We start from the raw sequence: 22,144 nt of genomic DNA, 5'->3' as shown, positions 1-22,144 counted from the left end.
CTTCCTCCTGCTCCGAATCCAGGGGGGTCCCTGCACCAGGGAGGGAAGGACAGGGGCGTGGTGGGCAGAGCAGGATTCAAGACCCCCCTTCCCACCTCAGGCACCCAGGGCAGATGGGGCCCCAAACCTCCCTCTCAGGGATGCCTTCAGCCCCCAACAGCTGCCGAAGCCCAGAGCAGAGCCCCCCTCCACTGGCCAGGACTCCAGGGGAGGTGCCAATTCCCCCCGCCCGGAGCAGCAAGGACCAACTGGCAGCAGCTCTTCACACCCCCACCCCCAGGTCCCCGTGCGGAAGGGGCAGCTGTGTGACGGCTGCTGCTGTCCGTGGGGTTCGCAGGGCTCAGGCCAAACACCTGGGCTGGGGACACCCCCCCCCATATCACTGGGAGAGTGTCTGGGCCCAGGGTGTTCACATCCCGTCCTCAGCCCTCCTGGAGCCCAGCCTGGCTCCTCACCTGGAACAAAGCAGTGGCCTCCATCGGCCTGGCTGCTGCCAGAGGCCCAGGTGCTGCCGCTGTCCCAGGCTGAGCTGCCGGTGCTGGGACAGGGACCTTCCCCCTCCTGGCCGGCGGGGGCTGGAAGGGCCTCAGAGAGCGGGCAGGGCGAGGCCTCCTGATGGGAAGGAGGGCTGGGCTCCTGGGGCCGCTGCTGCCCACACAACAAGCCCCAGAGCCACCCTGCCCGGCGCCCCTCCTGGGCTGGGTCCTGTCTGCCAAACCGCAGCCTGGGCCAGCTCCACTGGGGCCTGGTCGGGGCCTCTCCCAGCTCGGCGCCTGCGCCGGGAGCCGGGGTCCTTTTCCAGAAGGCCGGGCACTTCCGCCGTCTGGCCTGGACGGGAGCTGCTTCCCCGCCAGCGGGGACGCAGGGCTTGCTCTGCCCCTTGGGAAGACGGCAGCTGCTTCCCTCAGGCTCTGGGACCACCTGCAGAGCCTTCCTCCGCAACATCCGCAGGAGCCTGGCCATCCTGGAACCGAGCGGGGAGCAGGGGTGAGTCTGGGCTCAAGGCAGCCTTTCACTCCTGGGCCTTTTCCGTCCCTCCTCCTCCCTGCTCCAACCACAGCCTCCCCCTCTGCCCCCACAGGAGTGCAGGGAGTGCCATCTACACACACGGGCAGGAGTTCATTGCATGATCTGCTCCCAACGTTCCCCCTCGTAATCCCTGCTGCTGCAATAGCCAGGAAGTCTCATCCTTTTCCAGCAATGGGGTCAGTCCCAAAGACCATCGGTTACTCTGGACAAGCAGCCTCCTCCTGTCGTCCCAGGCCACTCTCCCGCCCAGTCTAAAGAAGGAACAGAACCCAGGAGCCCGGACTTCTCCTGCGAAACCATTCTCCACATCAAAGTCACAAAGACCCTAGGCACAGGAAGACCAGAGCCCTCCTCGTTCCCCATTGATTTCCAGGCTCAGCAGCTCACAGGGTCTGGCCCAGCTCAGAGACTCTCAGCCTGGGGAACAGTGTCCCACAAGGGAAGGGCTGGGAGCCCCATTGCTGGAACCTTTCCAAACACACTGGAGACGGCTCTGGAGAAGCCTCTGCCTGGCCTAAGAGTGAGGGGCTCTTGGGGGCTGTTTGCAAATGAAATTCCCCTTTTGGAGATATTCTCTTCCCCTGTTTCTGCCTCTCCCCACACAGACAGGGGAAGAAACCGAGGAACCCGAATGCCACTCACTTGCTCTCAGTGATGGTATGATGGATGGCGGATGTTCAGGGTCAGCAGACGTCCCTCGCCCTCCTCCTCACTCCCCAAGCCCAAGGCAGGCTGGAGAGGGTGGTGACCTCAGGAGTTACCCTGCCCAGCCAGCAGGCAGGGTGATGACACGAGGGCGATCGACTGGCTGTGAAAACAAGAGTCTGTCTTATTGCCAAGGGACGGAGAAACTCAGCCAGCAGCAGGGGGGTGCAGAACACGGCCCTAGGGCGGAGGTGACAGCGCCTCCGGGATCCTGACATCCCAGCACTTTACACACCTTCCTGGAGGGACCCCAACCCAACTGACGGCAAACGGGACTCAGCTACCAGCTCAGGGTCACACTGGGTGTCAGAGCCATGGATGGACCCCTTCACTAACCACTGCCGCACACTCCCTCCCACAGCTGGCAATTGCAACCAGGCCCTAATGGCTGGTCCCCCTGCCTTTGAGAGGGAGGGTCACTCCTGCTTCCATTGCTGCCTCTTCATCTGTGGGACTTTGGGCAAGTTGCTCCCCCTCTCTATGGCTCTCTGGGACTCACATCCCTGAATGGGCTTTAAAAAAGACAATGGTTAAAGTTTGGCCCCAACTAGTTCTTGTTTCTCGAGACTAGCCATTTTAGCGAAGTTTAGAATTCTTGACATTCATCACCTGGAAACATCCCTTTCTCCTTCGCAGACGGCCTTAACATCCCTTATCTCACCCAGGCTCCCTGCTGCCTGGAGTTAGAGAATTGACCCTGTTCCCATTGGACCTACCCAAGGTGTCACACAGCAAAGCGGTGACAGAGCCAGAAAGAGAAGACAACAGTCCTGACTCCTGTTCGAACTAACAGACAACAACCCCCTGGAGGCAGGGATAAAGCCCAGGAAATCAGGAGTGAACATTTTCATGGAAACCGTTTTCTGTCAGAAAATCCATTCAGACGAAATCACTTTGTTTCTTGAAATCGTAACAAGTAGGATGAAAATTCTTTGCAAAAGTATTTGTTTGCAAAACAAGAGCATCTCCTGTCCGTCACAGCGCATTAAACTGTCTCGTCGTACACAAAGGGGAGACACTATGCTCTCGAAAATTAGATGAGATGCTTCAGTCTGAGCTAAGTAGTTGCTGCTCTTCACAATTTCAAAACAATAAAATACAAATCCAATCGAATATTAGGTCATAATCTGCTATGGCTCAGTGTGATAGGACACCCCCTAGTCTGCACTGCTCCGAGTGACACTCTTCAGTGGATCCCCAGCATCCACCCATGGTGAGGTAGGTGGGAGAGGATTGTTATTCGTACTTGACAGAAGGAGAAACGAAGGCTGAGAAAGGAGCGGGGACTTGTCTTAGCTGATGCAGCCAGTCAGTCTCAGAGTTGCTCTCAAATGAGCTACAGACCAACAATTGTTCATCGGAATTATTCAGCAAGTATTTCAGAAGAATTGGAATGTTCGAGAGGATCATGAACTGCTCCGAGACAATGAATGGAGAGCAGCATCAACATTGGTCAAACAGATAACTGGTTGTGACTTATTTGCTTGGTCATAAAAGAGAACAACAAAGACCAGAGTTTCCTCCCTGTCAATAGCCCCCTCCTCAGCCAATCAGGGTTGAGACTTTGAGGAGTGGGAGGGTAAGGGTTCTCATCAAATAGCCCAAAGAATGGCCCTGGCCACCACCGAGGGGATCACTCTCGGAGCACTAGTCCAGTCTCACCTCTCTGTGAGGGCCTCCCACAACCCCCTCCCGGCCCCGCTCCACACACAGAGCTCCTGGTGGTGGGAGGAGAGCAGAGGAAAAGGACAAAGGAAGCAAGAAGAGAAAGGTAGGAGGGACAGAGGAAAAGGGAAAACAAAAAGGAGAAACCCCAATGTCCTCAGTAATTCTAAGGGACAAAGTCCTAGGTCGGAAATAAAATACTGCCCCCACAATCTAATGTTTTCCTTTCCTAAAAATCATCCGGCACCTGATGGATCAGACTGAACAGGTTCCAAACCTCTCCGAGGCTCTTACCTTCTCTACAGGGACGTCTGTTTTCGAGCAAAACCACAAAAAGAAAAGGAGAAAACTCCGAAGAGGGTCCTCCTTGCGCTCACGTACGTGCAAGTGAATGCTCTCTCAGTCCTCCAGGAGAGACCTCGAGAAGGAGACGTGCTGAAGCAAAGCCACAGGGATCTCCGAGGTTGCCCCTGTCCTGCACCCCTGTCCTGCCTGGCTGATGTCAAGATCTCTCTGTGAGGTCATTGCCTCCCCACCACCTTTGTCCAATAGGCTGAGGTCCTGCCAAAGGCCCTTGTGATGTCACTGCCACACCCACCCCTCTCCTGCAGTGCTGATGTCCTACCCCTGTCCAGCCACACTGGATGTTTGAGCTGCTTCCCCTGGATCACCCCACTCAATGAGCGTTCATTGTGGGCTCAAGCCAAACACAGTAAAACATCAGAGGCTTCTCCCCATGCTACGCTCAGTTTTTCATAAATTAGCAGATTTTATGGACAGAAGAGACAATTAGAGCATGTCTTCTGACCCCTGCATATCACATGCCTTCTGTAGAGCATAGGAGCTAGTTTTTGACTACACACGTTCCAGAAAGCCATCTAGTCTTCATTGGAAGACATCAAGAGGTGGGGAATTCCCACCACTTCCCTTTCTAGTTTGTTCCTTTGGTGATTCATCCTCACGGTTGAATATGTGTGCCCTCTTTCTCATATGAATTGGTCTCTTTTGAGTTTCCAGCCACTGGGTCTTGTTATGCTTTTCTCTGCTAGATTAATGAGCCCTTTAATACCTGATATTTTCTCTCCATGAAGTCACTTCAACACTTCAATGATGTCACCTCCCGATCTTTTTTATAATCTAAACAGGTCAATAGCTCACTAGCATCTGCCAGGAAGGGAGTCCCCACAGAGGGACACCGTAATCTCCCAGGGCGGGAAAAGGCTCTCACTGCCGTTTCTTAACCTCATGGGGTATTCTCCTGTTCTGCAAACCCCACCCCTATTTAAGCATCTCCAGGTGTCTGAGGGAGCAGGAACCAAAGGCCATCCTGCAGCTGGGACAGAGATGGAGGTTGATGACCTACCTGCCCATGGTGACCATGGTGCAGGACAGTCCCCAGGTCATGCGAATGCAGCTCCAGATCTGGGAGCAGCTTCCCTTTGCTGGCACGAGACCTTGCAAGTTGAGGGGGATGAGACAGGCACTAACTTTTGGAAACCCTCAGTGGGATCAGAGGGTAATGGTTTGTAGAAAGTGGTGTTGGAGAGCTTTACAAAAACTAGACAAGAACGGTGCATGTTCCAGGGCAGCTCCAGCCCTGGTGCTGTCAGTGAGACGTGTCCTCCCAGCCCTGCCTGACGGGTCTTTCTGTTTCAGAACCTCCTTGGAACTGCAAGAAAAGCCCAACCTGTGGAGTTGTGGTTGCACTGATAGTTGTATCGTCTGCTTTGATCGCTGCCATCATTGCTCTGGCAGGTGAGTTCCCAGCTTCCGCCCCGCTCCCTTCCCCTCCATCTACGATCTCCGTGCATCCCATTCCCCGTGACCTACCACGGTCCCTCTCTCCTCCCGGCCTGTCTGGCTTCTGCCCCTGGGACAGAGGATTCCTGGGGGATGTTCCTCCACGACCCTCCTTCTGCTCCCTCCCAGACCCCTGCACCTGGGCACTCTCTGTGTCGGGACGATCTGACTGACATTAGCCCCCCCCCAGCCCATCTCTGAGCACTTTGGGTCCAAGTCACCTTTGCCATGCGCCATGAAGCAGTCCCTGACCAGGGTGTCCAGTGGGACAGGGTGCAGTGCAACTCTGAGCCCTTTGCCTTCCCTGTGTTGCTCTGAGGTTACCAGCCTGGCCTTCCTGGATCTTCAGGTCACGCCTGTGGCCGGGCGGCAGGTGCTGCCGTGTTATTGAAAGGAGCCGTAGAGCTCAGTCTAGACCCCTCCACCAGCGCAGTGTGGAAACCCACCAATCACTGAGCTTGGCCATGAAGGGTCCCTTAGCACCATTCACTCCCCCGGGCTGCACAGACGGCGTGTGCTCGTGCAGAGGGCATCTGTTTGCCGTGAACATGAACCCTGCTGTATCCCCCCGTTGTCTGGGTCAGGGGGTGCTGGAGACTGTCAGGGGTGGGATTGCTGGCAGAGGGGATTGAATCCAGGTCTGTCTGCATTAGGAATCCTCTGTGCCGATGTCATGACATCCGTGCAGTTGAATTGGGGCAAACCGCTAAAGGAGACGCACCGCACTGGTGCACAAAGGAGCTTGCCTTGGTGCAGTTCGCTGCAGGAGGTTACCAGAGCGAGCCGCACTGCTCCAGCGCATCTCCAGGAGGTGTTTGCCCTGATGTCACTGCATCACTGTGATTATACGGGTGCAGATTGCTCGGATACAGAGGTGAATTAAGTTCCATCATTCCTGGCCCACAGTGCAACAGGTCACTTCCCGTGGCTGTGGTGTCTGTCGCCCCCTTGTGGCTTTCATGTCCCGGAGTGAAAGTTCCCACCTTCTTCTCAGTTGTTCACCTGCTGTTTGTTGCAAGGTTGAACGTCCAGCTGTTGATCTTGTGCCTGGGGTGAAATGCTCTGAGCTGTGTCAGTCCCTCCCAGGCTGGGAGTGTCCCTGGAATCCTTCTTGCCAGGCAAATTTACTGTGACAAACGCCTCCGTCCCCCTGCGTCTGATTGCCGTGGACCAGCCCCAGCTGGGGGTCCCAGTAGGCTTGGCAGGCCGGTCAATTGACTGCCTGTTTGACCTCAGTCAAATTTTTTAAAATTAGGCATAAGTATCTACCTTAAGCTAAACCTACTGGAGACAATGACGTCTTGCTCTTTTTTTGTTACTGTTCTGATAAATTGGTATTTTAAAATATTTGACCATTGGTTTTTTTTATGACACATTTGAGGTTCCAGTCAAATGCCCAATTCTAGGTGCAACTCTTACCCTCCATGTGACTTTCTCATTCTCAGTGCTGGCGTCTAAGCTTTCATCAGCTGATCTGTGTCCCCCTGCTGGCCCTGCTTGCCCAGACGGCTGGATGGGATACCGAGGGAAATGCTACTATTTCTCCGAGAGGGAAGGGAGCTGGACCGACAGCCAGAGCCCTGCTCTGCACCGGGTGCCTTCCTGGCTGGGATCGACAGTGAGCAGGAAATGGTGAGAGACTCTCGAATTGCCAGACACTGGCCTTGGCTCAGCGGCGGCTGCTACAGTAGGACCTGGGCTCTGCCCCCTCCCGTGCTGGGAGGCCAGAGTGAATGAACTTCCATCGGCTGAACGCCAGCCCCGGCTGGGCCCAGGGCCCTACTGTCTGTGTGTGATCACAAGGATTGGCCATTCTCAGCTTCCCCCTCCCCAAATAGGGAGACAGCCCCTCTCTAGGGCAGGGCTGGCTCAGGCATCTACTGGCTGCGGGAGTGGGACTGAGAACCCAGCCAGTGCTCCTGTTTGGGGGAAGGGAAAGAAGCAGCCAGGTGAGGATGTGGGGGGTGGGGTGGGGGTGGGAACCTGTCACATTGACCCCTCCCACTTCAGCTTGACTCGCTCCCTCCTCCTACCCTGCTGTGGTGAGTGGGGGCTGCTCTGTGAGAAGAGATGTCTCTGCAGAGAGTTCAGACCCAGCAGCTGCCCCCAGTCCAGGGGGACTTGGGGTGTGGGTGACTGGGAGCACCGGGGTGGGGCTGCTGTGTGCGGTGGGAGGGTTAAGACTGCCCGGGTGATCTTGTGCTTTGCAAGAGAGAGGGGAAAATCCCCCCCCCCCCCCGAAAATAAACTGAGCGCCCTTCAATATGCGACTGGGATTCTCTGCAGCACAGAGCCCTGGGGGGTGGGGGTGGGGAAGCACGGGAGCTGGGGCTGATACCTCCTGTCCCTCGGCTTTCTTTAAGGCGTTCCTGCTGCACCATAAGGGTGCCTATGACCACTGGATCGGCCTCTGGAGGGAGCCGGGTCAGCCCTGGACATGGGCCAACGGCACCGAATTCAAGGACCTGTGAGTCTCTCTCGCCCCTCTGGACTAATCCCCTGGGCTGGGGATTCTGGTGTCTGAGCTGTTTGAGCTCAGGTAGATCCACCACTCAGTGCTGGTGAAACAACCAGACACGACCCTGGTCCGTTCGCGTCCTGCGTGTATCGGAGACCGATGGGAGCCGGCGTGTCCCTGAACTCTCGGCTCCTCCCCGCAGCACGGAGCTGGGCCGGAGACAGAGCCCGCCACAGCCAGAGATGCCCTCGCAGCGCGCTGGGATTTCAGCTGGGACACTCGCTGTTCTCCCCCAGCCCTCTTCAGCAAGGTCCCTGGGGTGTCTGACCCCCCCTGGGGAAAGGAGGCAGCAGGGAGCTCAGGTTAACAGTGGCTGCTAGAGAGGGCAGCATGCCGAGCAGTGCATGGCAGGTGCAGGTCCTGCTGGGGATTGCAGCCGGCAGGTTTGCGTGACTTGGCTGGTGAGGCCTCTGAATCCGCAGCAAGGCACCGATGTTAAAGGAGCCTGCGGTTCACAGGTGCTGGACGCCTGGGGCTCCCACTGGAACGGGGTACAGTAGTGATGGCTGCCCAGCCAACACCCCGCGATGGGTTTCAGTGGACTCCAAGTGTGATCACAAAACCTTGAGCCCGGAGCAGGGTTTGAACCCCGGAATTCAGCACTAGAAGCATGAGCCTCTGCCATAGGAGCGAAAGAATCCACTTCTTTAACTGAACCCCCCCTCCCCCGCCGATTGATAAAGCTCTTATGCAGGCCAGCCATTAGAGGGGGGTGGAGACCCCCCACTTCCCTGGTCTGGGTTACTTCAGTACTTTGAAAACTCAGGCTGTTATGGCGCTGGGTCAGGGCTCCCCAATGGACAGTCCCCATTCTGCTGTATTAGACCCAACCTTTGGATCCCACCTGCTTCCAGCCTCACTGGGTCTGAATAGCCACCAGACACTGTCCCGAGTTCGGGCCTCTGTGGCCCTCTCCTGGGGTACAGACTCCCTGTCTGGTTCCCTCCTTAGGATGTGGGACCCTGCAGATCAGCTGCTGTAGGACCCAAAACCAGGTCTGAACCCTCCCAAACCTCCCGAGAGGCATGTTGTCCCTAGAGCTCCACCCTCCACTCCAGAGGAACTCTGGGAGGGTCACGGGAGGGTTACAAACAAGGCACACATGCTTTCACAAAGGAACTTCTTCAACACTCTCTTTTTCCCCCATCCCCAATGGAAAGCTCAAGAGTTATAGATCAATGGAAAAGGAAACCCCTGAATGCAATTTCCTCTTTCAGGTTCATCTTGGTTCTGCTCCCTGTGTTTCAAGGAGGCGAGATTCCTCCTGCCCCCCGCTTTTCCTGCTCGGTCGTCTGATTCTGGTGATGGTCTGCCCCTCTTGTTAGAGGACCGGTCCCTTTTGACAATCAGTCTAACAAATTCTCTCCATCCTGCTGGGGACTTTCCATTCTCCAGCACCCCTGTGGGCTGCTCAGCATAGAGGGTCACGAACAGTCAGCGGTTCTGCAAAGCCCCCGCTGTCCTGAGCTCTGCTCCTGAGGGGCTGGGAGAGTAGCTGCTCCGCACTCAGGCCTGCACTGTGGAGAACGGCTCCCCTGGCTGGGACTGGTGTGAAATGCCCGGCCTCTGCCTGACTGCAGCTCCCTGGCTTCTGTGTTGCAGGTTTCAGATAAGAGGAGGAGGTGACTGCGCGTATCTGAACGAGGAGAAAGGGGTCAGCAGCTCACGGTGCTACATGGAAAGACGGTGGATCTGTCGCAAACCTGAGGTGTATGTGATGGGAAAAGAGACTGCACTGGAAGGGGGCTCGAAATGAGACTCCTAGAAGTGACACTGATCCAACTCACACCTACTTGAACGAGCCAAGTCCCCATTCGTCAGCCTGGCCAGGATCTCAAAATCAGGCAGCAGGGCCCTCAAGCAATAAGTGTGTCTCGTTTAAACTATGGATTCTTCATATGTGCCTTCTGCTTTTGAACCTTTAAACTCAGGGTCACATTGTCAAGCTTTTCTCTGCAGCTGAGAGGGAGTGATCTCATGAGAAGGAGTCTCAGCCACACGCTGGGGAAATGAGAGAAGGGAAGGCCTTGTTCGTTTAGACTCCAGAACAGCATTTCTCAAATGCAGCCACCAGCTGATTGTTTTGCAGCCACAAGAGCCTCCAAAGTGCCCCAACAATCGCTGAGATGTTAGGTATTAAAGGTGCCTTCTAAATGCCATAAATCCTAATGCGCGCTCCCTTTTACATAGTACCATGCCAGCAGAGCTGAGCTACATCGGTGTGGTTTTCTTTGAAGTTGCAAAGTGTATTCTTTGGCTAAGAACATAAGAAGGGCCAGACTGGGTCAGAGCAAAGGTCCATCCAGCCCAGTATCCTGTCTACCGACAGCGGCCAACACCAGGTGCCCCAGAGGGAGTGAACCTAACAGGCAATGATCAAGTGATCTCTCTCCTGCCATCCATCTCCACCCTCTGACAAACAGAGGCTAGGGGCACCATTCCTTACCCATCCTGGCTAATAGCCATTCATGGACTTAACCTCCATGAATTTATCCAGTTCTCTTTTAAACCCTGTTATAGTCCTAGCCTTCACAACCTCCTCAGGCAAGGAGTTCCACAGGTTGACTGTGCCCTGTGTAAAGAAGAACTTCCTTTTATTTGTTTTAAATCTGGTGCCCATTAATTTCGTTTCATGGCCCCTAGTTCTTGTGTTATGGGAACAAGTAAATAGCTTTTCCTTAGTCACTTTCTCCGCACCACTCATGATTTTATAGACCTCTAAGCACTGTGTTTACATCTCATGTTACTGTAGCTCTGTAAGTGGCTATGGGCCATCTCACTGCGTGGTGTTTGGGTAGGTTGCGATTGTTCATGGGGGCGGGGGAGGTGAAAGAGTTAAAAATGTGACTTGGTATCAGAAAATATTTCAAATAATCTAGTGCCAGAAAATGACCTTGAATGTGACAGCAGGTCGGTCCTCTGGGACCTTCTGCGAAGAAAAACAAAACATAGAAAGAAAAAGGAACACTTCAGCACCAGGGGGAAAGGCAGTTTCCTGTGTTTCTGAAGCCACCCGATTCCGTTTCTGAGCAAGTTGCAGTGTGCGAGAGAAATTCATCAAATTGAAATGTATGTCGTGCAACGTCCCTACAGCACTCATGCAAGGGAAGTTGAACCAAATTACCACGGTGAGTTTCAGAGGCGCAAGCTGTTAAATGATGCAAAAACCAAGCTGAAAAGACAACAGCAACGGCTCAGATTTTGTTGTTACTATTATCACCTTTGACCAAAAAAAGCAAAAGAACAACAAAAAAGACAAGACTGCGCAAAGCACTGGTTTGTTCTGTGTTTAGGTCCAGTAAAGATAGGACACAACTGTACCTTATATTTATTATTGAGTCTGCAAAAAATCCCTATGTAAATATGCACATGTAATTTATTTGTTTGTTTTTCCTACTGTTAGTTAAGTATTGTCAGAGCCCCATGCTGAGGCTGCCAAAAATTTGTGAGAACCCCGGTTCAGCTGGTTTAGAGAAAGTGCAACTCCCTAGAAGTCAGAAGGAAGCAGACGAGGAACTGTGTGTTGGAGGTGTATCTGAGTCCCGCAGCCTCCTGGTGTAATGTGGATTATACTCTGCTTCTGCCTCCCAGCTCTGGGTCACCTAACCTGGAGGGGAGGGAAGCCCAACCCCAATGGAACAGGGTCGAGCAAGAGAACTTTTGTGATGGTTGGGTGGGTGCAAGACAGGAAATCCCTTTGCAAAGGATTCCTTTGCTCCTCTCCGTGCTCTGCTTTGCCGTGCACGTCTCCTGTGCTCCTTTCCTTTGTGGTTAACTCTCCCCTTCAGGCAGAGGTGAGAACTTTTAATAGAAGTCAGGGTATTTTTGTTCTACTACACAGACTCCGTGCTGGTGAGGGGGAAAGTGTTGCCTCGTAGATGTGCCCCCGGGGGTGTTTAGTTTTCTCAGATTACTGGCTGGGGGCTTGAGCCAGTTCTGTTTTGAGTTGTTAAGGGGAACCCCTGGAAACTAAACCGCGCCCTTGTTGCTGCCGACACCACCTGGAAGAGGGGTTACGTAACTACAGCCCAAATCCTTCGCCCAGAGCAAAATTTTCCCTCAAAAAAAGTTGGACACATGTTAACCTCTTGTTAAATGTACCAGGGAACCCCCCTCCCCACATTTCTCCCCAAGTCCAGCTGCAGCCTCAGCCCACCCCCGTTGCACACACTGCTGTGCCCCCTGCCTGGCTCCTTTGTGCCCCCGGAGACCCATCGGGGGATCCGCACAGTGCCGGGCAAGCTGCACCGGCCAGGGCTCAGCTCAGCGGGGTCAGCACCCAGAGATCCTCACTGGTCACAGTCTTTCCTGATCTTGGGGTGGGGGTACTCTTGTGGGGGCAGCTCCATGGCCCAGCCAGCGTGGAACCAGGAAGAGTAGTGTCGTCCCCAGGGGGAGCCAGCAGGGCCGGGGCAGAGAAGGGTGTACAGTTCCGGGGCAGGGCGGCAGGGGGGCCCGGGCCCAGGTGAGTTCAGTTTTGACAGCTGGAGGTGGTGGTGCAGGGTACGGGGAGACTGAGGCACATGTGCCAGGCTGGGCTACCTACACTCAGAGCCCTGGGTATAAACAGAGAGACTCAGCCTAAGCAATTACTTGGGGCCCCCAGAAGCTCAAGGGGGGGCCCCTAGTCCCTTTTTTTATTATAAGAACTTGTCTGTTTTAGTATTGGGGGAGGGGGCAAAAGGCAACTTGGGGGGAGGGAGAGGACGGGATGGGGCGGGTCAGAGCCTCTCCGCAAGCTGGGGAGAGAAGGAGACAGACAGACAGACACACACCCCCCCCAGCGCCTGTCTTCCCACTTCCACATTGTAAGGTGGGGGGGAGGAGCGAGGGGGCGGGGCCTCAGGGGAAAGGGTGGTGCAGGGGGCGGGGCCTCAGGGGAAAGGGTGGTGCAGGGGGCGGGGCCCAAGGTTCGGGCACCAGTGGTTCCCCCCCCCCCCCCAACACACACACTTTTAAGTACTTCCACTGCCCCGGAAAGCCGAGTGGCTGGGGGGGACTGGGCTGCCGCCCCTCCCCAGCCAGGCTCTCCCCAGCAGCTGGCTATGGCCGCTTGCTCCCTGCCTGGGGCCTGGCTGCCCAGTCTCTGTGGCGCAATCGGTTAGCGCGTTCGGCTGTTAACCGAAAGGTTGGTGGTTCGAGCCCACCCAGGGACGCGGACCTGCTTTGGGGGGGTAGGGATAGCCATAAGCCCGGGAGGCAGCGACACAAGAGCGGGGAGTGCTGCGGGATCCTGACCGGCTGGAGCCTCTGCTCTTCGCCCGCTCCCCGGGGGCAGACAGCTGGGTGCGTTTCCCTTCGGTGTTGCTGACCTGCCCAGCTGAGCGGGGCTGCAGCCGTGGGACCCTCTCCCCGAGCCTGGCGGCTCCCGGCGGGGCAGCCCGTCCCTTCGCTGCTCCCTCTGCCTGCCCGCCGGGGTCGCTCTGAGCCCGCTCCCCGGGGGGGCTCTGGCTCCAGGGGTCACGAGCCTGGGCGAGCTGCGAGCCGGGCTCCGACTGCCCGCGGAGCGATCAGGGGCTGGGGGTCTCTGCCAGCAGGTGAGGAGGGGCTGGTGTTGTGCATGGAACGGGGAGGGGGCGAGCAGGGAGGTGCCGGGTTGGGGGGGAAGAGAAGAGCTGGGTGGGTGCATCGATCACACTGGGGAACCCGGGGTCTATTGGGGAGGGGGCTGTGCGCTGACCAGATGGCGGAGGGGGCGGGCGGGGTCTATTGGGGAGGGGGCTGTGCTCTGATCGGGTGGGGGTATTGGGGAGGGGGTCGGGCGGGGTCTATTGGGGAGGGGGCTGTGCACTGACCAGATGGCGGAGGGAGGGGGCGGGCGGGGTCTATTGGGGAGGGAGCTGTGCGCTGACCAGATGGAAGGAGGGTTAAGGGGGGCAAAATAGGCGGGTAACCTGCAGGAGCTGAAGTTGCCTCCCGAGACAAGAACTCCGCTGCTGGGCAGCAAATCACGAGCGCGGATTGTTTTGGGGTGGAAGGGGAAGTGGTTTTTCCTTGACGTCTCTGTTGGTCCCCAGGACAGACTTTGTTTCTTTGTCTTTTAACTGATGGGCCAAAGTGTCCTAACACCCCCTCTGAACTGCCGTCCCGGCAGCGTCGTGTGTCTCAGCCCGCCATGTGGGGGGTCTGGGGCCGACCCTCACTTGGGGTCCCAAGAGAGCCCTGGGGACGAGGCGCTGAAGGACGGGATCTTAGTGGAGGGCAGCTAAAGAGATTTTATTCTAGCAAAGCGCCAGCTCTCTGCCTGAAGCACCAATCTCCTGCCTGCTCTGAAATCCACCCGCTGACTTGGAGCCTTGACAGTTTGTGTGCCTCGGGGGGGGCCCACAGGGCCATTTGGACAAGGGATTTCTGAGATCCCCTCCTCCCCCAAACAAAGCCCCCAACCAGCTAAAGTTGACCTGCTTTCCTTACAGCCAGGGCTGAGATCACTGCACCAGGGTTTTAAATGCATCCGATGCAGTGAGCTGTAGCTCCTGAAAGCTTATGCTCAGATAAATGTGTTCGTCTCTAAGGTGCCACAAGTCCTCCTGTTCTGTTTTTAGGCGGCTGAGAGTTCTCCCAGCAGAGTGCAGGGCATCCCCCAGCCCTTTCGGGGAGATCAAATGACCACGTTATGAACCACTTTGATTCTAGGTTGGCCGGCTGCTGAGCCGGTGTGAGACTCACACGCCAAGCAGATCACGCTGTGCCCGTGCAGGGAGAGAGGGGAAGGAGCTTGAAAACTAGTTATGACCCCAGGGGGAATGGTCCAGCCATTGAACCGCAGCGGGCACCATGAATTCATGCAGAACAGGTCCATCCATGGCTATGAGCCAAGATGGGCAGGGATGGTGTCCCTAGCCTCTGCCAGACGCTGGGAATGGGCAAGAGGGGATGGATCACTTGATGATTCCCTGTTCTATTCATTCCCTCTGGGGCACCTGGCCCTGGCCACTGTCGGAAGACAGGACACTGGGCTGGATGGACCTTTGGGCTGACCCAGTGTGGGAGGTCTTATGCTCTTAGGAGTTCAAATCCAAGCCTTGGTAGGAAATCTGTATCTTACAAAAAGGAGGCATCTTGCTCTAATCTGCCTCTCTCCAAGGGTTTTTATTATTATTATAATTTATTTTGGGGAAACTTAATCCAAATACAGCAGAATACTCAGAAGGTGCTAACCCTGTCTTTGAAATGACAATGAATTCCACATGCAAATGCTTGCTGGGAGTGGAGGGTGAGAAGGACGGAAGAGTGGCTGGGAATAGGGGCAGAGAGGGGTTGAGGTTGGGGGCTAGGTGGGGTGGGGCACTGAGAAGGGAGGAGTGGGGGAGAGGGATGGGGGAGAATAGGAGCAGGGGTGTGTGGGCCATGATCTGGCACCTCCCAGCCCATATATGGCTGACACCCCCATGGGATCTGGGAGCTGGAAGGCCTTGGCCTGTCCTTGAGGAGTCTGAGCCTGTTTCCCTAAAACTTCCCATGTGTGCCTGTCCCTTGTGCGAGTGGCAGGATCTGGGGGAGGGGGGAGGGCCCTGGCCAACTCTGTAGTTCTGACCCCACCCTCTGTGCCCTCCATCCTCATGTGAGCATGGTTCTGGGGGGCCATTGCTTTTGAGGGAGGGTCGTGTGCCCCCTCCCTCCCAATGATCCTCGACCCCCTCATGTGAGCTGGGCTCTGTGGGTCCCTGCCCCTCTGGGGGTGTCTGAGCACCTCTTCCTGCACCCCCTGTGAGCCAGTATGTGGGGAAGCCCTACCACTGTGGGTGTGGAGCGGAGAACAGGCATACTGGGAGCATGCACCAAGAACACACCGCTGACACCAGGGTGAGGAGCTGAGTCCGGGCACGCTTGGTGCATATCCCAGGCTCTCCAGCAGTGGGGATGAGAATATCCACGGCCATGAATGGAGCAGTTCCAGAATATCGAGTTCAGCAAATCTCAGCCACCTAAAAGCCAGGAAATACAGGTACGTGCCCAGGTAGCCGTAACTCCGCCCTCTGAGTGATGTCCCAACAGGTCCATCATACGCTCACACTCGGCCTTTTCACTGTCATGGGCAGGAGCTGCCTCCGCTTGCCCAGTGCTCAAACACTAAGCACAATCCCTGCACAATACTGCACATGTGAAATGTACCAACCACTTCCCACTCACTCACTGGATACCATCTAACCTTAGACTTTCCCTTACCCACCATTCAACCCACAGCCTGCTCTGGCATCCCACCTCACTGCTGCCAATCCCCGTGGCAAGACCCCCCAGTGCCTTGCTACTGAGACAACATACACAAGTTTGCAACAAAATGAGGCAGACTGGATCCTCAAGGTACAAGGCTTCCTGCGCTTTGATGGGGTGGGGGCAACCCCTGGTTTCCTCGTAGCCCAGTCACAGCTCGGACACTCCTCAAACTAACGCCTATCACCTCTCTCGACCTGCCCCATCCTTCAGTACAGCTACAGGTCCCACAGAGAGTGCAGCCGCTGTACATGCCGATAATCCCAGTGCCTATTGCCTGCTCCAGGGAGCAGAGTTGAGGTTGCCTGGGCATGGACCGTAACTCTGTAATTCCCAGGTTTCTGATGCTTGAGTTTTGCTGATGCCCACGTTCTGGAAGGGAAGGAGCTGTCCCTGCCTGGCAAGCGGGACCTCTGCCTGCATGAAGTCTCTGCTGTTTAACTGATTTCAGATTCCTGCCCCTGGTTGGAGCTGAATTCACACTGCTGCGGGGTGGCGGGGGGGGGGGGGGGGACAGTCTCTTGGAGCCCCACAAGTCTTGTCCATCCCAGCGACCTTTCAACCCTCTGGCTCTCTGTCTGTGCATGCTCAGTGTAGTCCAGGGGTCCTCAAACTGGGGGTCGTGAGGTTATTATGTGGGGGTCACGAGCTGTCAGCCTCCACCCCCAAACCCTGCTTCATCCCCAGCCATTATAACAGTGTTAAATATATTAAAGTGGTTTTTAATTTATATTGGGGGCGGGGGTTGCACTCAGAGGCTTGCTGTGTGGAAGGGGTCACCAGGACAAAAGTTGGAGAACCACTGGATAATCCATTTGGTTCTTGGGCTGGAGGCACAACCCTAAAAGGAGACGCACGCGCTTTTGCCTCTCGTGTTCTCCGTTTTGCTCCGGCTGGTGGGGCTGCAGGGGTAGCTGCTGCCCCTGTCCCAGGCTGGCTAGGGGGAAGGGAGGGACAAGGACCCTGGGCTGGAAGCACTGGGAATGAATTCTCAGCCAATCAGATTGTGGGGCGTGACACCAGGAGCATGGGCGAGGGCATGAAGCCAGAGAACTGGGTGGGGAATGGAGGGGCAACAGCTCCGGAGCCCATTGGGGTGGCATTGGGACAGGGGTGCTTGGGAGAGACACCACTGGTCACAATCCTGTAAGTGGGGAGTGGATGAACACGAGTGAATGTCACCACGTGCCTGAGGGATCCCAGCAGGCCAGGGCCAAGGACTGAAGTGAGATCCCTCCATCTGGTCCCTCCAGGGCGTGGTGAGGGGATATAAGGGGGGAATCCTGATACGGGGACCCCACAACCGGTTCTAAACAATGGAGGCAATGTCGTGACTGACAGGTCTGGGAGGAACTGTCCGAGCTCCCCTTAGAGAGAAGCTTGCCACGTTCAGACAATCTGCATGGGGCCAGGAGGTGACCAGCCCTGCAAACCAGCTGCCCAGCCACCCCAGAGGGGCCTGATCCCAACCCTGCGCTCGCCTGGAGCCCAGATGGATCCAGCAGCTTCTCCCTCTGCCGGGGCACCGCAGCCCACAGGGCATCTTCATGGCAGGATGGGCCTGGCACAGCCCCAGGTACCGCACTTCTCTGCCCGGGACGGGGACGGGGAGAGGCTAAACACGGACCCTGCAGGGCTGAGCAGCAGCAGGTGCAGCTGGCTGGTCCCTGTGTGGATCCCCCCATTGGGATCTTCTGCAGCTGCTCTTTGGGGGACAGGGAAGGGGCCTTATGGCCAGGCAGGGGGCGCAGCTGTGTGTGCAATGGGTGCAGGGGCTGGAGTTGGGGGGGAGGTTGTGGGAACTGGGGTGGGAGGGATGGGGGATTTCAGAGCAGCTGTAACAAGTTGACTGAAATGGTTCCATTGACTTTTTTTTTTTTTTTTTTTAGGAAAAATTGGGTGTTTGATTAAAGGCAAGTTTTTGTGGAAAGTGTCGGCTTTAATAGAAAACATTCATGGTCTTCTTGGAAAATTCAAAAACCAAAAATTGTTCTGTTTTCAATTATTCTGAACTAATTTTTTTCTGAAGATTTTGGCAGGGTTGGCCATTTTTGTCAGAAGTTTTTCTTGTTCTAGCCCTCCTGGATGGGGAGAAAAGCTTGAAAAGGTAACCCCTAAAGGCTGCACCACCAGGAGATCAAGAACAGAACCCAAAATTGTTTTCAAAATCTCCTCTTGTTTAAACCAATCTGATGGTTTTGGGGGCTCTGACTTGTGATTTTTGGTCACTGGGGGTTGGCCACATGGACTAGAACCAGCTTGGCCAGGATCCAGATGTTAACCCCAGTGTAGAGGGCCCTGGCAGTGGCCCATACCCAGCAGCTGTGGGGGACAGGAGAGAGATTTGATGTGTTCCCTGAAGTTCAAATTAGCAAGAGAAGTGGCCGGGGAGACACATTATAAACTGGGGGATCAGTGACATTCAGGATGAGGCAACATTGAAAATACTCAGCGGTTTTACAGTCGCTTTGCTCTGACGCTCTCAGCCCTGGTGGAGCAGAGCCCCCGGCCCTTCCCTGAACACACCCACAGATACCCCTGCAAGGGGGGTCCAGAGCTAGGAGCGGGGCAGGGGGACCCCTGGGCACCAACTCCTCACCGCACTCTCCTCTCCCTGTTCTCTCTCTCTCTCCAGATCCAGCCAGCCGGAGCGGGGTGGAAGCTCCTCCCGCCCCACAGGGACCCCTTGCTGCAGCTGTCGTGAGTAAGTGTTGGGGAGCGAACCCCTCTCCCAGGTCGGGATCTCGGTGTCTGGGGTGAGGGGATTTGCTGGGGGGTGTCTCTGTTCTGCGCTTTCACAGCCCCGCTTTCCTCTCTCTGTTAAATCTCCTGGGGTGGGATTCACCTTCCACCCCTCCGCTGACCTGCCTGTGCCCCTCTCCTCTCTCTGCCAGGCCCCTGCCTTCGCTTGGAGCTCTCGCCGGGGAGGGGCTGCTGCTGCTGACGACTCTGCTCTGAGCTCTGCCTGAGGATGGGGGAGATGCACTCGGCCCCTGGAGGGGTCAGGAACCGAAGGTAGAGCGAGCATCTCGCAGGGGTTGCCTGGGAACTAGTTCATGGTTTGAGATTGTCTAGCTCGGCATTTGTCCAACTGGGAGTCCTGACCCAAAAGGGGGTTGCAAGGCTATGGTGGGGGGAGGGGGGGGGTCAAGAGATCACAAAGATATTCTCAGGGGAGGGGGGCAGGAGGGGAAGAGGGCTACAACAGCTGCCCCTCTCCAGCTGCCCAGCTCTGAGGGCAGTGCCCCGCCCGTAGCAGCCCAGAAGTGAGGGTGGCAATACCGTGCGTATGTTTCTATGAGTCCGTACAGTAACTTGCTATGACTGTTTGGGGGTCGGGGGTTGTCATAGCCTGAAATACTTTCAAAGTGGGGCCAGCAAAAACAAAAGTTTGAGAAGCCCGGGTCTAGCTTATTCTGATACCTGTTGCTCCCAGCCTTCCCCCAGCTGGTTTTATAGAGCTGGTGAGGCTCTTCCTCCCCATCTAGTGTCCGATGCTAGTAAAGCAAGAGGGAAAAAGTGATCCAGGCAACTCCAGACCCATTCATCGAAGCCTAGCTGAGTAGTAGGCAAGGGGCTGTAGAACACGCTGTGAGGGAAGGATGATGAAATTCATGGAGGTAAATGGCAAGGGGGATGTAACCAAAGGTAGATGGGGCCAGACTAACCCGAGTTCCGTCTTTGAGACGAGAACTGATTGTTTAGACAAGGGAAATGCAGCAGATCTAATATATTTGGACTTCAGTAAAGCATTTGGTATGGTACCACATGGGAAATAATTAGCTAAATTAAGGAAGGTGGGGATCAGCACAAGAATTGTAAGGTGGGTGAGGAACCGACTGAAGGGGAGAAGGCTGAAAGATGAACTATGGGACCAGAGGGAGGTTCCTAATGGAGTTCTTCAAGGATCGGTTTTGGGATCCATCTTCATTAATCTCTTTACTAATGGTGTTAACACGAAAAGTAGGAGAGTGATAACAAAACTTACTTAAACTTACTTAAAACTTAATAAAAAGCTGGGAAACGTGGTCAGTACAGAGGAGGGTCGGAATCTTACACAGGAAGATCTGGATGACCTTGTAGACTGGAGTAACAGAAAAAAGATGAAATTTAATAGTACCGGGTGCAAGATCCTGCACTTAGGGTCTAATCATAAGAATTTCTGTTGTATGCTGGGGGCTCATCAGTTGGAGGAGACAGAGGAAGGGCGAGACCTTCATGAGTTGGTCGATTACAGGATGATGGAGCCACCAATGTGATGTGACCCATGAAGAAGGCAAATGTGACTCTAGGATGTATCAGCTGAGGCCTTTCCAGTAGAGATAGAGAAGCATTAATGACATTGTATATGGCACTGGGGGGCCCTCATCTGGAATGGAGGGTCTGTCCTATGAGAGGAGAAAGGGAGAGCTGGGCTGGTTTAGTCTAGCAAAAGGAAGGCTGAGAGGGGATCTGATGGCTCTCCATAAATACATCGGGGGGTAGACACCAGGGAGGGTGAAGAGCTGTTCTACATAAAGGACAATGTAGGCACAAGAACAAATGAGGATCAAGTGGCCAAGAAGAAGTTTAGGCTGGAGATTAGAAGGTTTCTAACCATCCAAGGAGGGAGGTTCTGGATCAGCTTCCAAAAGGAGTTGTGGAGCAAACAACTTTATTAGTTTTAAGATAGCTTTGGACACATTTGAGTGTGATTTGCATGACAGGGTTGCTTGTGATGGTGGGGGTTGGACTGGCCAACTCTGGGGTCTTTTCTGGCATATGTCTTATAGTCCCAAGTCTCATGCTTCAGGGCTTCAGCTGGTCACCTGCAGGGGTCAGGAAGGGACTTCTCTCCCCCCCCGCCCCATGTATTCTGGGTTGGGGGCGGTGTTTGTTGTTTGTTTCCATCCTCTGAAGCATCAGAGTTAGCCCTGGCTGGAGGTGGGACACTGGATGGGGTGGGCCAGTTCTCTGGAGTGGAACGAAGCTTTCGTTCTCTCAGGAGCTTGGGTGGCTGGGTCTAATGCTGGGTCACATGCTCAGGGTCTCAGTTATTGCCATATGTGGGGTTGGGAAGGAATTTTCCTCCAAATCAGATTGGCAGGGAGCTAGGGGGTGTTTAGCCTTCCTCTGCAGTGCGGGGGGCAAATCCTTTGCTGGGACCAACTGGGTATCTCTCCCTTAATCAGTTCTGTTAGAGGCACCTGCTTTCCAGTTCCAGAGGTCACTGATCAGCCCCAGCAGACGACCCCCAGCCAGGGGGCACTGGGAAGTTCATTTTCAAGAGGATTTCATGGCTCATGATGAACTGGGCATGCAGATCCCTTAGATAGCTCTGAAAATCGCTGCCTGGGGAATGGAGATACCTGGCTAGTGGGGCAGAAAAAAAAAAAAAACCCCAAACCCCACACCTCCCCCACTTTTTTGATGGCTTAAAATATTGAGTAAAATACTTCCCCTGTGGCCTGTGCAGTGCAAGAAATTTGATAAGCATTTATGAGACTTTAGGACGGGTGCAATTTCTATAAAATTGGCATAATGGCTGTGATGGAGCCTCACAGATGAACTCCATCTCCATAGAGATCACTCCAAGTGAGTGTCAAAGGAACCCGCTTACTGCCCCACTGTGTATCCTGTATCTGCCACAGAAGGAGTGACGAGAATCAAGAGTTGTCCGGGGTAACCTAGGGCCATAACCGCAGGGGGGTGAGGTGGGATTGAGGAGTATTGACAAATCTATGGTGGAGGGAGCCAAGGCCTGGGATAGCCGGGAGCTGCAGGTTGGGCTTGAGGGGCAATGAGGTGTTTGTCTACACTGAGACAGCTCATAGCCTGACATGGTTGTCCAATTTGGTTCCTTGTTCAATCTTTTTGCCTTCATCCGTCTGCCTGCATGGGCAGCACAAACTTCCCTGCACTCGGCCCTTTAACCCAGCCATGGGGCTCTCTGCTTGGATTGTAGATTTCAACCATGCTTCGTGCCTTGCTGTGAACATCACATTGCAGCTGCCATTGGGAGATGCTGTTAGGGGTCACTACAGAGCAGCAGATGGCCAAAGAGCCAGTCCCCTGCTCCCGACAGAGCCCCAGGATGACCCCAAGAGCAGCGATGTGGGGGAGATGGAAGAGGAAGAGATGGGAGAACAAGAGGACGAGGAGATGGACGTGGATTAGAACATCGCTCTGAATCTGATCTGTATAGTGCTGGATGTGCATATGGACCATAGGATG

At 55.1% G+C, this 22,144-nt stretch overlaps 1 non-coding gene and 1 pseudogene across 1 annotated transcript; both read left to right on the top strand.

The window, feature by feature from the left end:
* The first annotated feature begins 4,753 nt into the window (after positions 1–4,753).
* LOC142069208 (C-type lectin domain family 2 member D-like) lies at positions 4,754–10,938 on the top strand (annotated as a pseudogene).
* A 1,861-nt stretch (positions 10,939–12,799) lies between these two features.
* On the top strand, positions 12,800–12,873 carry TRNAN-GUU (transfer RNA asparagine (anticodon GUU)). Its single transcript has one exon. It is a non-coding gene; the product is annotated as a tRNA-Asn (tRNA).
* Positions 12,874–22,144: the final 9,271 nt, after the last annotated feature.

The sequence above is a fragment of the Caretta caretta genome, chromosome 14, assembly GCF_965140235.1.
Source record: "Caretta caretta isolate rCarCar2 chromosome 14, rCarCar1.hap1, whole genome shotgun sequence".
NCBI lineage: Eukaryota > Metazoa > Chordata > Testudines > Cheloniidae > Caretta > Caretta caretta.
Note: the sequence above shows the minus strand (reverse complement) of the source record. Positions and strands in the feature narration are given on the sequence as shown.